We start from the raw sequence: 14,547 nt of genomic DNA, 5'->3' as shown, positions 1-14,547 counted from the left end.
GAGTGGACTCTACTACTGTGTGGCTGAGAATGAGATTGGACAGAACAGATCTTCAGTGGTGCAGATACATGTAACCTGTAAGTGCTGAACTTGAAATGCAGAGCCTCAATTAGAAATTAAATCTCAAAATCTACACATTGTCCATACTGTCCATATTTGTTACTATTTAAACTAGATCTTCATGTAATGGTCATTATTTTCATGATGTTTAAGGCAAATCATACCTTATGCTTTTTTTCTTGTGAAATCCAAATACATTTTTCTCAATGTAATGTCATACCTACATGATATACTTATCTCTTCTGCAATCAGTGCTGATTTCTCTCCATGTGTATTGTCCCTTTCAAAGCTGCATATACTCCAAGAAACACCTCAGTATCAGTCAGTCCCTCTGGCGATATAGAAGAGGGCAGTTCGGTGACTCTGACCTGCAGCAGTGATGCCAACCCACCTGTGCACACCTACACCTGGTACAGAAGGAGGCATGGGTCTGAATCCACATGGATCGGACAAGGACAAACGTACAACATTCGTCACATCAACACTGAACACAGTGGGCTTTACTACTGTAAGGCAGAGAACAAACACGGAAACAGCGATTCTGACGCTACATTTTTGGATGTGCACTGTGAGTATGACAACTAAATGAGACCTCTATGCGACCTCATTATACTTGATGGTACATTGCTTCGACCAATATTTCATGTCATGTTCAGTGGTCTTGTTTGTTTATTTGTTTGTTTGTTTGTTTACATCATTATTTTTGTATCCCTCAGGTTGTGTGTGTTAACTATTGAAGTCTTGTGAAAAGCATCTAGTCAATCACAAAATCAAACTGTAATTCAGAGGGCATGACATAATGTTCAACTTTTAATCAATATCATTGATGAGGGTTTTTTAATCCGATTAATATTGTATTTAAGTTAATTCAAACAAATTCCTTTGTACACTAGACTCCCCCAGGATGACCTCAGTATCAATCAGCCCCTCTGGTGACCTTCAGGAGGGCGACTCAGTGACTCTGACCTGCAGCAGTGATGCCAACCCACCAGTGCACAACTACACCTGGTACAGGAAGACCGGAGATGAAACAGCTCTTCTGGGCACAGGGAGGACCTTTAACCTCACTCTTAACCTCGTTCCTGGTGTGGATGGACTTTATCACTGTGAGGTGCAAAATAAGGTCGGCTCGAAGAACTCAACTGCGATCAGGATCCTTATGCCAGGTCCAGAGCAGTTTTCTTTTACTTTCATTTCATATTTTGTTCTCAACACTGAACTTCAGTGTTGAGAAGAAATGTACCACTTGAGATGTCTTAACTTGAAATGTACCACTTGAGATGGAAGTATATTGAGTTGATTTGCAACAACATAGACTGTTTAGCTTTGAACAAATGAGCTATGCAGCCTTAGGAATTCTAACATTAAAGGTGCCTTTATCCTTTTGTAATCTTTTTGATAATGTTTAATACATTTGGTATTGACATCTTTACTGTCGTTGCTCTCTGTTTTTCTAAAGCTCCCCAAAAAGACTCCTTCTGGACCCCTGCAGTTGTAGGCTTTATTTTGGGCACATTGACTGGGCTAGTAGCTGGAGCTCTGATAGGAGTTGCTCTTAAGAGAGGGTGAGTTGTTCTGTTCTGATATTGTCACGGCCCTGCCCTGCCTGCCTCCTCCTCCTGCCTGTGTGTTGCGTCTGTCTTCTACAGGTCCCCTGCCACTGCTCCGTCTGTCCCACACCGTTGGGTTGTGTTTTGCTTATTCACTACGACACATTACCCTGATTGCTTACACTTTTATTTTCCAAATCCAACAGTAATACTGACTTTACTTAATCTTTAATATGTCTTATTGTGACATGTGTGTGGCCTTCCCTTCCTTTTAACCCTTGCCCTGAGCCAGGCATGTAACAATATGAAATACAACACTAAAATATGGGTCCCGTTTTTCAACTGCAGTGTTTTATTGAGAGTATAAGAATAAGGATTCCAGTTTAACTCTTTTATCACCTCTCTGTCTGTCTGCAGGACTCAAGCCAGAGAGGTGAGAAGCACCAGCACTGATGCTGTCAGAGGAACCACCGCTGGTTCACAGGTAGAGGAAATGTCTCTTGTGTCCTTTTTATCTCCAAATCAATGGTGATACATCATTCATGGTACAGGATGTAACAGGATATCATGAAAACCATTTAAGACAATGGTGTTTTAGACTATGGACATTTGCACACTAGATTTCTTTTACAATATATACATAGTTTAGAACCTCAAATACAGAGAATACATAGCACACTGGAGGATATACAGTGGGGAAAATAAGTATTGAACACGTCAACATTTTTTTCAGTAAGTATACTTCCAGTGAGGCTATTTGCATGAAATTTTCATCAGACATTAGTATTAACTCAGATAATCCACCCATATAAAAAAATCCAAACATTAAAGTCCATAAATTGAGTTATGTGTAATAAAGTGGAATGACACAGGAAAAAAGTATTGAACACGCTTGCTGAAATTTCTTAAATACTTTGGGGAAGAGCCTTTATTTGAAATGACAGCTTCAAGGCATTTCCTGTATGACGAAACTAATCAGTCGCAGTTTTCCGGTGTGATTTTGGCCCATTTTTTTTAAACAGATAGTCTTTTAATATTGAAGATTCTAGGGGTCCTTCTTGTGAATCCTGATCTTTAGTTAACTTCCTAAACTATTTATGGATTGAAGTTAGGGCCTTGATTTCCTTTCTCTGAGTTTCCTTTGCTGAATGATTTGGATCATTGTCCTCCTGGAAGGTCTAGCCATGTCTCATCCTCATCATCCTGGTGGATGGCAAGATTCTCCCAGAACAAAAGGGCTCCATTCATCATTCCTTCAACTGTAAGAAGTCCGCCAGTACCATGAGATGAAAAACAGCCCCACACCATGATACCACCACCTCCAAACCTCACTGTTGGTATGGTATTTTTAGGGTGATGCACAGTGTCATTTCTCCTCCAAATATGGTGTGTAGTATGACATCCAAAAAGTTCAATTTTGCTCTCGCCTGACCAGAATACATTCTATCAGTATTTCATAGGCTTGTCCAAATGTTGTGTAGCAAACTTTCAACGAGCTTCGACATGTTTTTCTTCAGTAATAGAGTCATGCGGGGTGAGCGTGCATAGAGGCCATGGCGGTGGAGTGCATTACCTATAATTTTCTCTGTAATAATTGTACCTGCTGCATCCAAGTCATTCTGGAGCTTTCTCCAAGTGGTCCTTAGCTCTTGGCCTACTCTTCTGACAATCCTTCTGACTTCCTGGTTCGAAATCTTGCAAGGAGATCCTGTGCATGGCCGGTTAATGATGCAGTGATGTTCCTTCCACTTGCAGATAATGGCTCCAATACTGCTTATTGAATGATTCTGAAGTTTTGAAATGCATCTGTAACTAGTTCCATTGATATGTTTTGCAACAATAAGGTTGCAAAGGTCTTGCGAGAGCTCTTTGCTTTAACCCATCATGAAATGTTTCTTGTGTGACACCTTGGTAACGAAAAAACCTTTTTATAGCCCATCAGTATGTACTAAGCCAGCTTATATTAATTTGCACAGATAGGAGGGATAATTACTCTCTAACTATGTATAGATTCCAGCTCGTTCCTTGCCATTCCTTGCCTTTGTGTACTGCTTTTTCTTAGCGTGTTCAATTCTTTTTTCCTGTGCCATTCCACTTTTTTACTCATAACTCTACTTATGAATATTAATGTTTGGATTTTTTAATATGTGTGGATTACCTAAGTTAATATAATGTCTGGTGAAAATTTCATGCGAATAGCCTCACTGGAAGTATACTTACTGAAAAAACTGTTGACGTGTTCAATACTTATTTTCCCCGCTGCATTTTTGCTGATTTTATTTGTGTGAACAGTTTATTTGAACAATCAGCAAAAAACACATCATCCATGTATAGGCTACTCTTCTTTTTTTGAGGTTTCAATTCTAATACATATTCTAATAAATAAGTCTATAGCACATCATCAGCACCTGGAAAAAAGAAGATCTGTGCACAGGGATTTTTAACTTATATACATAGTTTACTTTTGCATAGTTTCACAATGACAACAATATAACCATGGAGGGAAGCAAATAGCCTACACTGTAAAAAAACACGATCTCTGTGGACAACCCAGGCTCCAAAAACGGCCACAAAACAACTTGGACAAACCTTGCCCATAAAAACAGAACAAACTGTTCCAGGAAATCACTGACGAGATTTAGGAGAGTTTCAATTGTATGGGAGGGAGGGGGAGGAAGTAGCGAGCTAACTTTCTGTTTTGTTTGAACGTCAACAGAAGTGACGTCACCCAGCATCGCTTAAAGCGCCTTTTAAGAGGGTTCCCAGGGGTCATTAGCCTAGAAATCTAGACGCGCCCCTAGCGGCAGCAAATTACATTTGCTGCCAGGGCTAGTCGGCTTGTGAGCTCCAGAAATCGAAACTCAATCAGGCCAATGAAATCGTGTATAGAGTCGTTAGGTGGGCTTAACATATTGATTGATGGCAGAGTTGCAATGGTTTGGCTTGAATTTTCTGCTACTTAAAAACAAATAAGATGGATGTTGCTGCTGGCGAACAGTGTGACACGAGTTAAGCTTTTATTAAGTTGGCAAGCGTTTGAACTAGCCAACTAGCTCCGCTGGTGGGAAACGCATGGGACTCATAGCGCTGCCGCTGTCCTATTGCGTGCAGAGGGAATTTGAAAGACAACTGATTATCCCGCTCCTCGGACTGAGCACTGCGAACGGTGAGTGCCCAGACCCTACATTTTAATGTGGGTCTGGCTCGTCAGGCTAAGGGGTCATGGCATTTAGTCGGTTCAGCAAGTCAGTGAATTTGATCATTTTTGGAGAAATGTCATGAAACATCAGTTAATTTTATTGTAGCAGTTTAAAATTCACTTGCCAAAATATGCGAATACAAAGAGCCAAATAACATCAATCTATAAGTAATTTATTTTCTCTCCACAGTCTAAAGCAAGTGTCTATCATAAAAAGGTCTTTGTCATAATATGTTTATTTCCCCTTTATTAAACTATTTCATTTTAACAGGCTGTCCAGCCTGGTCCTGCTGATGACACATACACAGGTCTTGACCTCACCACCAGATCCCCTGATTATGCCACTCTGGATGTAAGACACACTACTATTCTCACACTTTCACACTAAATAAAATTGTCTGCTAAATGACAAAAAAATTGTCTGCTCATTTGAAAATGTGTTGCAAGGCATACAAAGTTCTAATTTATAATGGAAATAATGGATAAAATAAAGTAATGGAAATATTACGTCATCAACAAATTATTATTGTATTGTAAATTATCATTTGTTAAGTATTAAAATTATGTATAAACTTATTTTAGATATAGGCTTATTTACTATGAAAACCATTTATAACTGTGTGTACAAATGCTTTTCTAATGAGAAATAATACTTTACAAATGATGTACAAGCCATTTACTAATAGTTTACAAATGCTTAGCAAATGATGAATTGTGTGTAGTTATTATAAAGTGTAACCGGATATTGATTTAGCCTAATTATTTTCACTTAGTTAGAGATTTTACATATCTCTGACTCTGTTTTTTACATTCACTGTTTACTACAGACAACCATGATTACGTGTGTGTGTGTGTGTGTGTGTGTGTTTGTGTCTGTTTGTGTGCATGTGTGTGTGTGTGTGTGTGTATGTGTGTGTGTGTTTGTTCGCGTGTATGTGTGTGTGTGTGTTATTTCAGATTGTAAAGACCTCTGCTTATGGCATCACACAGACTGCAGGTCAGGTCTGCACTGAGGCTTCAGACTACGAGAACATAAGAGACCAGAGGGTTGCCTGAGGGCAAACTGACCTGGAGGATCTGATGGAGACAAATCAGTCATAGCTGTGGCCAGGCTTGGGATTTCACCATTCTGAGGGCAAGGCCACTTGGCCTTCAGTTGGGCATATTTGGTGGGGGGCACAAAGGCCACATGTCAGGGCACCAAGGCCAAAGTTAACTATACAGTAGTAGGCTATAAAAATGATCAAAGTTGTATTTAGCCTATTCACTGCAGACCTGCATCACTGTATGAAACATTTAAAACACATGAAACATGACATATTACATAGAACTGTAAATCATCTGATCATCTAATATTTACAGATATCTAGGCTATATATAACATTTATTTTATATTTGGCCTGTTATGAAATCATGTACTGAACAATGTAAGCACAGCGCAGCTTTAAGAAACTCAAATAGCCTAGATGCATGCTTAGCATTTTGTGATCATTAAGGCTACTTTCACAAACTCTTAGTCAGCTGTCCTCTGATTTACCAATATCTAGGCGATATTTGTAACATTTATTTTGTATTTGGCCCGTTATGAAATCATGTGGAACAATTTAAATTTGGAGACATCCATGTATGTCGAACTTTACTGCAAATTCAAAACTGTATTACTCTGGAACGGCTAACTGTACAGGGGACTGCTTTACACCTTTGTGTTCGGTAAGGTCTCCTGTTTATTCTGATATATGGTTTGTCATATATCAATGTTTGTTTTGATGTTTCGAGTTGATGTTTCGAGTTGATGTTTTTATTGTATGTTGTGTTTTTGTGTGTACACACATACAATTATATTCTCATTTATCCTTTTTTGAGACATGCATATAAATGTCTTCACATGCTCAGCAACTCTATAAAAGGTTACTTTATGAAAGTCAACTTAAAGGTAAATAGTTTAGTTTAGCTCATGATCTGGAAGATTACATTTATGCAATGTTAAACTATGAATTGAGTCATACCGTTTAGAAAGACACAAAATAACGTAAAGCAGGAGATGGAGTGATGCTTCTGATAACATGTTGTTTGTTGGTTCATCAGCAGGGGGTGTACAAAGTGGAATGAATCAGCAAAAATCTGTTTGTTTGTTTTTTGTCTGAGGAAGTTGGTCATTTCCACTGTACCACGAGTTATCCGACCTGGCTATATATTGGGCCTATAGATTGTTTCACATGTCTTTTAGGTTTCTGTGCTGTATGTTTACTTTGTTTAATATTTGTGGTCATAGTTAATATTTCTTGTTTGTTTGCTGTGGATGCAAATGCTTTAATGATAACAATAATAAGGCCTACAATAATAAACAGCTTGCTCCAAACAAATTGATTGAATTATATGATATACAAACGTCAGAGTTGCTGAAGGCCAAAACTAGTAATATTCAAAAGAACTTAAGTTGACAGAAAGGTCTATCACTAGACTGACGAGCCAGACCTACATCAAGATGTAGGGTCTGGGAACTCACCATTCGCCATGTTCAATCCGAGGGGCGAGATAAACAGTTGTCTTTCAAATTCCCTCTGCATGCAATAGGATAGCGCCCTAACTCATGAGTCTCAAGCATTTTCCCACAAGCGGAGCTATAGTTGGCTAGTTGATCTAACTTTTGCCCATTTAAAAAAAGCTTAACTCGAGTTGGGATTCAAAGACTGCTGTTCGCAAGCAGCAGCATCCATCTTCTTTGTTTTCAAGTAGCAGGAAATTCATGCGGAACCGTCGGCGACTCTATACACGATGTGATTGGCCTGATAGAAGTTTCATTTTTCCAGGTTGCAAGCCAACGGAGAGTTGCTAGACTACCCTGGCTGCAAATTACACTTGCTGCCGCTAGGGTGCGTCTAATGTAGATTTCTAGGCTAGTCTATCACAGCATTAGATGATAATATTGGTATTACTATTAATAAATAAACTATAATAATAACATAACTAGATGTACCGCATAGCGGTACAAAATATGACCGCCGCTCAGTCCTGTACATCCGTTCCGCGAAAATAAATCACACTTCAATTTGTCTCCATATTTTACTCCATCCCCCACTCTTGAAACTTTTGTGTATGCTTGTTTGGCATGCCTGAGTGTGTGTGTGCGGCTGCACAGAAAGTACCCTACTGGTGCTGAAAAGGTGAATAGATTGTAGAATAGCCAAAGAAGATGTAGAATTGTTATAAAACCTTTAAAATCTCTAAACAATCACAAGTAGGGCAGTTCATCACAGTTCATCCATTGCAACTGGATTGATGAAAGGTCACTTACACCTGTAGGCTACATTGTATTTGGGAAAAGCAAAAGGTATCAGCATAATGTTATTTATTTATTTATTTATTTATTTATTTTTTATGTATTTTTAAACAAAAACATCTCTGTCAGTTCCATGCCGTTTTCAACAGCTATCAAAAACAAAGGTCATTTTTGGATGGATGGATTTTTTGTGAATGTTTCTTCTTCTACATAAGATTTTAGTCATCTTTAGTTCATGTAATACTTTATTGTCAATGCACAAATTAAGTAACAGTAGTCTGAAACGTTATTGTTAATGCACAAATTAAGTAACAGTAGCCTAGTCTGAAACGAAATGCTGTTTTACATCTAACCAGTGGTGCAAATAACTGACATGTCCAAATGGGCCTTGATGAAATGCGTCGCTAGACTGTTCATACACATTTTAACGGGCCAAAGTTGAAGAGCTTTTGTCCGTTATTGTTAGTGCAAATATAGGCTGATTCATGTTCCCTTGCATTGTTTAACTGAGGTCCATGGCTAGTCTGGCTTTCATCAGACCAAGCTCAATCTTTTATCTCATAATCACTCATTTGTGATTTGCCCCCCGGAAAAAATGAAAATCAGTAGGATTAAAAGAAAGCCAAAATAAATATTCATCATCATCATCATGGCTGCATTTTCAGTATTGGCGAGAAGTAGTCGTTTGTCCACTAGATGGCGCATCGTTGCAGTGAGACGTAATTTTGTTGGAAGTTAAAAGTGGGTTGGAAAAAACAATGGACGCTTCATACAAGGACTGTAATTTACCGCAGCGAACATCTAATAAGGATAGGACGATGTTAACATGAAGTGTAATTCCCATTTCTTCTTGAAGCCGAAATAAATCTGAGGATGTTTATCGGACATGCTTGGTTTTTACTGCAGGTACGTTAATCTTGTAATATCAATAAGGACCTAGGTAATGTTACCGTTAGCGTTGGTTGAGTGATGGAGGCATTTGATTTATTGCATTTGTAGAAAACTATAAATGCGGTTATACCAAGCAAATGTATAGCAGCACTGTTTGTATCTTTCGACTGTCATTTGTTGCACGTACTACAAAATCATTCTGTGCAATGGAAGATTTACCAACGTTACACCGGTCTGATACAGTTTTGCCTATACATGCGTGAGACTGAGACGCCTGTTTATTTTGTTTTAAGTGCGTGCAGGGTGTGAGAGGGGAATCGATGTGCTTTGATTACAGCTTGGTAGTTGTAGTCTGTGAAATTAAAAAGCACGTGTGTGTGAAGTATCCAAACAATGACACCTTCATTTCATTATGGCTGCTTTAGCAAAACACCTTAAGCTACTGTGTAGTGGGTCCCATTTAGAAGTGGCTACTTCATTCGCGCTTTCCTTGACTCATGGAGCTGCGTGAATGTTATTACAACTTTTTGCCACGATATGACAGTTTAAGTCCGCTTGATACTGTAAGGCGTAAGCCATTGGTTTCCAAAGGAGATTTTATTTGTGTCGCCAGCATAGCCTATTGACAATTTATGTTGTAAATAGGCCTACCTTATAATCCTACCTGTAGCTTAGGGAAGCTAACAGCTTTCTATTAGGATCTAGTTTGTTAGTTACCGTTTTGTCATAACTCCCTGATGCTTTTTTGCATTTAGAATAGCCAGAGCATGTATATCTCAATCGGAAAATTAAACAATATCGGGTGCCTATGGACTAGGCTGGGTGAACCCAGCCTGATCTGCCCGCTATTTATTTTTTGATTTATTAAAAGATTGAGCTTGGTCTGATGAAAGCCAGACTAGCCATGGACCTCAGTTAAACAATGCAAGGGAACATGAATCAGCCTATATTTGCACTAACAATAACGGACAAAAGCTCTTCAACTTTGGCCCGTTAAAATGTGTATGAACAGTCTAGCGACGCATTTCATCAAGGCCCATTTGGACATGTCAGTTATTTGCACCACTGGTTAGATGTAAAACAGCATTTCGTTTCAGACTAGGCTACTGTTACTTAATTTGTGCATTAACAATAACGTTTCAGACTACTGTTACTTAATTTGTGCATTGACAATAAAGTATTACATGAACTAAAGATGACTAAAATCTTATGTAGAAGAAGAAACATTCACAAAAAATCCATCCATCCAAAAATGACCTTTGTTTTTGATAGCTGTTGAAAACGGCATGGAACTGACAGAGATGTTTTTGTTTAAAAATACATAAAAAATAAATAAATAAATAAATAAATAACATTATGCTGATACCTTTTGCTTTTCCCAAATACAATGTAGCCTACAGGTGTAAGTGACCTTTCATCAATCCAGTTGCAATGGATGAACTGTGATGAACTGCCCTACTTGTGATTGTTTAGAGATTTTAAAGGTGTTATAACAATTCTACAGTACATCTTCTTTGGCTATTCTACAATCTATTCACCTTTTCAGCACCAGTAGGGTACTTTCTGTGCAGCCGCACACACACACTCAGGCATGCCAAACAAGCATACACAAAAGTTTCAAGAGTGGGGGATGGAGTAAAATATGGAGACAAATTGAAGTGTGATTTATTTTCGCGGAACGGATGTACAGGACTGAGCGGCGGTCATATTTTGTACCGCTATGCGGTACATCTAGTTTTCCCAGTAATGACCGGCGTTCTATACATTATCCCTTACTTATTACACGGCTCTTCACAATGCTAGTAGAAAGCTCCATTGACTTGAATGGGATTTCCCAAAGTTCTAGCGGTAAGATATATTCATGTAACTACCGCTGCAAACATTTACCACTGTCAATGGCAACGGGTTTTGTGCTTACGATACGTCTTTCATATCATTCCGCAAGTAGTGCCGTTCACTTATCCTAACGGAAAAAAGCGATCTACAGCAATTTGGCGACACCTTGTGGTTTGTTAAAATGGATGACTTTCCTATTAACTTCAATATATTCGGCGAATACGAAACTACTGAGCGCTGGTGGCAGGCCCAGTTTATGGATTTGTCCCCCCAAAAAAGAAAAAGAAAAGGAAACAACGGTGAAGAACGGACGAAGAGACATAGACCGCTAACCGAGGAAGAGGTAAACAAAGTAGAAGAAAACAGACACGAAATCAACACCAAAAGAAACACTTCTTGGGCCATAAAAGTTTTTACAGACTGGTTAACAGAAAGTCAAAAGTCATCTGATACCACGGAGGAATGCCGACCAGCTGAACCAACTGTTGAGGGCTTTTTATCCATCTGTGCGGAACAGTGCTGGCAATAGTTATTCTGTTGCGAGCTACATTTCTCTCCGTAAAGGAATAAATCACTTTTATGCTAAATTCAACATACATCAGAACCCAGAATTTAAAGGAACCGTATGTAAGATTTAATTAATCATAAAATGGCCCTGATATGTCACTAGACATGAATAAATTATGTTCATTTCAAATACTTATATCACTGACAACAGTAGTCCAGGATATTGTCATTTAAAAAGTGAAGTTGCAGCCCTCAACTGTTGTTGATATTGTGTTTTGTCATGTCATGTTGTGTTTTGGCCTGATGTGCCACCCTCTACCTATCTACTAATCACAAAGTCAGTAGTGTTTCGCCATCCGCGTTGGCAACCTCGAGTCAGGGGGGAGGGGGAGGGGATACACCACTCTAAAGTATTTTGAAAGTGATTGCAGTACCAGTTTTGGCCACAATCTTACATATGGTTCCTTTAAGTCCAGCAACAATGTTTTTAAGTCTGTAATCAAAGATATTCGCAAGAGTGGCAAAGACATCGGCCAGCACCATCCTCCCATCTCAAGCGCTGATCTAAAGCGAATCAGGGAATCAGAGGCCCTCTCTACGACCACAGCCATCGGCTTAGTCCGAAAGGTACTGTATGTTGCATAGCGTCCCTTGGGTCTTTGTGATTTTTCGTTTCGGCATTAAACGATAGAGTGATATACTCCCATTTTCGTCCCGTTTGATGGTAAACGAATCCCTGGTCAGATCCCGGTTACCCTCCCTGCCTCTTCGTGCAAGGTGCAACTGGACGTCAAACCATACTGTAAGGGATCGTTCATTATTTATAAACGGGGTCACCGGAGGAAAATAGGGGAGGGTCATGTCTTTTTATTCTTTGTTGAGGGGAGGGTCACCCAACTTTTTTTTGTCTAGGAGGGGGGGGTCACCCATCTTTTGTATTAATGAAAACAGCAAAAAATGAAAGTGGCTTGTTTGATTGTTGATTTCTGTCGCCATATAACGTTCTCTTTCGTTCCATAGCTCTGTCAACATTGAACAATGAAAATAAGTGAGATTTCCCGGGTTTCTCACGCAAAATACGGAAAATGTCAACATCCGTCCCCATTAACGTTGGAAGGGTTGGAGCAACAAAGTAGCCTATTATTCACGCCTAACAGCCTATATCCATTTGGTCAACTTTATCCAGCCCTAAAAAGCTAAATTTAACTTTGGTTTACTTGTAGTTTACCGTGTAGCCTAACTTTAAACAGTGTGCATGCTTAACATACTTGTGCTTCATTCATCCACACATCCAGCTCCTAACGTTTTGACAAGCATTTCTAATACCAATTGACCTCGTTCCTGCCCATCTCTAGCTTTGCTGTCTCCATGCTTTCTGTTTTTGTTGTTTGCAAAAAAATATATAGTTAGCCTATTTATTGGTAACCAGCAACAAGTGCAATTTGTTAATCGCTGTCATTCTCTCTCCTGCCAACACAAATGTGTTACGTTCCAAGTAGTGCGTAATTCTGCTTCATAAAGTTGAACAAATACATTTGGTCATATAAATAGCCAGTTTATGGTCTACAGTGTAGTTGGTAAGTTATGGTAGGCCAACTTGGAGTGAATATACGATTCGTTGTCTAGCTGAGTAGCCTGGCAGGTGCGCACGTAGGCATAGCATACGGCCGAACACTGCAAGCGCTAATGAATCGTGTTCTCACGACAACCACGTCGTTAACTTAAATAGGCCTAGGTTAACATCACACTGAGTTCGCATTCAAGCAAGCAAAACGATGATTTGAATACATCTGTTTCTCTGGAAGGGCAAGGGGTAACAACAGGACAACACAGAGACAGGCCAGAATGCAGGACTAATGTTATGAGAGTATTACAGTAATATGGGATATTCTACGGGAAAATATTAAAACGGCAAGACAGCGGGGAAACGTTAAAATGATAAACCCGGAAAAAGTTGGCATGTTAGGTATTTTTCGGTCCCTGTGATTATTTGTGAAATTGTGCAAACGGCCTTTTCAAGTCATTTGAGAAGGAAGGAGTGTAAGCTCCCAAATTGACGCTCGTCTGAGAAATTGAGTTTTGGATAATGTTCAGTTTCGGCAGCTTTACAATGACTGAGGAAGCCTAGAGACGAGTCCATAGCAACAAGTTCATGTGTTGAATTTGTTATTACCCAGTGTGCTTTGTTGAATGGTCTCAATGCTTTATTGTTTTATTTCATGTGAATACTTACTAGAGGAGTAACTTTTCTCGTTAGGCTAATGCAGTTGCAGGAAGTGTGCATTTAGTTTCCATGCTTATTGTGTTTCCACAACAATGTTAGTGAGTAAATCTACTGAAATGGCCACCATCTTGGTGAAGTGTGATGTGTAAATTCAGAAAGCAGAGGTTGGTTTAAGGGCGGTACCATAAGTTGATGTGTTATCATAGCGCGTAAGAGCGTGGGCGGAAGGGCTTTACCAGAGCAGGCATATCTGCACTGTTGTAGCATATGAAGGTTAACTAACAGTCCTGCCAACCCTGAGGAAATGTTTTTAGCACACCTTATGTTGAAGATGTTTTCATCTCACTTCAACCTAAACCGACATACACGTGAGATTTTGACTAATTGCCTTATTGTCTTGTTACACTGATTGTGTGTTGGGACTTTTATTGCAAGTCTGTGTATAACATCTCTGAACAGGTAACAAAAGTAACAACTCACCTTGGATATGATAGCACTTGTCCTTTGCTGACCCCCTGCTGTCCATGGGTAACAGACTCCTCATCCTTCAGGGACACGTGGCTGGACACAGCACATGCTGCTCTGCCTGTCTGATTTCCACTGACAGCATTCACACCATCTTGAGGAAAATCCATCCTAATCAACCTAGAAATAAATAGAGAGGAACAGCGGCATAGAGACAGACATAGGGAGAGAAAGAAAGGAAGAGGAAGCCATAGGTGTATTAAGGAATGTACTGTATGTAGGAATATTAAGACCTCGGTTACACCTTGTTTGTCAAGAATGTATATATATATATATATGTGGAACCCGACATATATTAGGATATCTTGCATGAAAGTCTATGCTGAATATATTTAATTATATGCAGAAAATAAAGTGTCCAATATTGAATTACTCATACAGCGCAGTTCCATGCAGCCAATAAACGGTTTTGAATCAGTTTATTGCCCAAATTCCGTTTATGCCAATATTCCGTTCAACCTGTTTACAAGCAAGT

General features: G+C 39.2%; 1 long non-coding RNA gene across 1 annotated transcript; it reads left to right on the top strand.

Moving 5' to 3' along the window:
• The first annotated feature begins 542 nt into the window (after window positions 1-542).
• LOC121718430 lies at window positions 543-1,585 on the top strand. The gene is made up of 3 exons (XR_006033950.1): window positions 543-628; window positions 954-1,226; window positions 1,520-1,585. It is a non-coding gene; the product is annotated as an uncharacterized LOC121718430 (long non-coding RNA).
• The last annotated feature ends 12,962 nt before the right edge of the window (window positions 1,586-14,547 follow it).

The sequence above is a fragment of the Alosa sapidissima genome, chromosome 9 (genome assembly GCF_018492685.1).
Source record: "Alosa sapidissima isolate fAloSap1 chromosome 9, fAloSap1.pri, whole genome shotgun sequence".
Taxonomy (NCBI): Eukaryota; Metazoa; Chordata; class Actinopteri; order Clupeiformes; family Clupeidae; genus Alosa; species Alosa sapidissima.
Note: the sequence above shows the minus strand (reverse complement) of the source record. Positions and strands in the feature narration are given on the sequence as shown.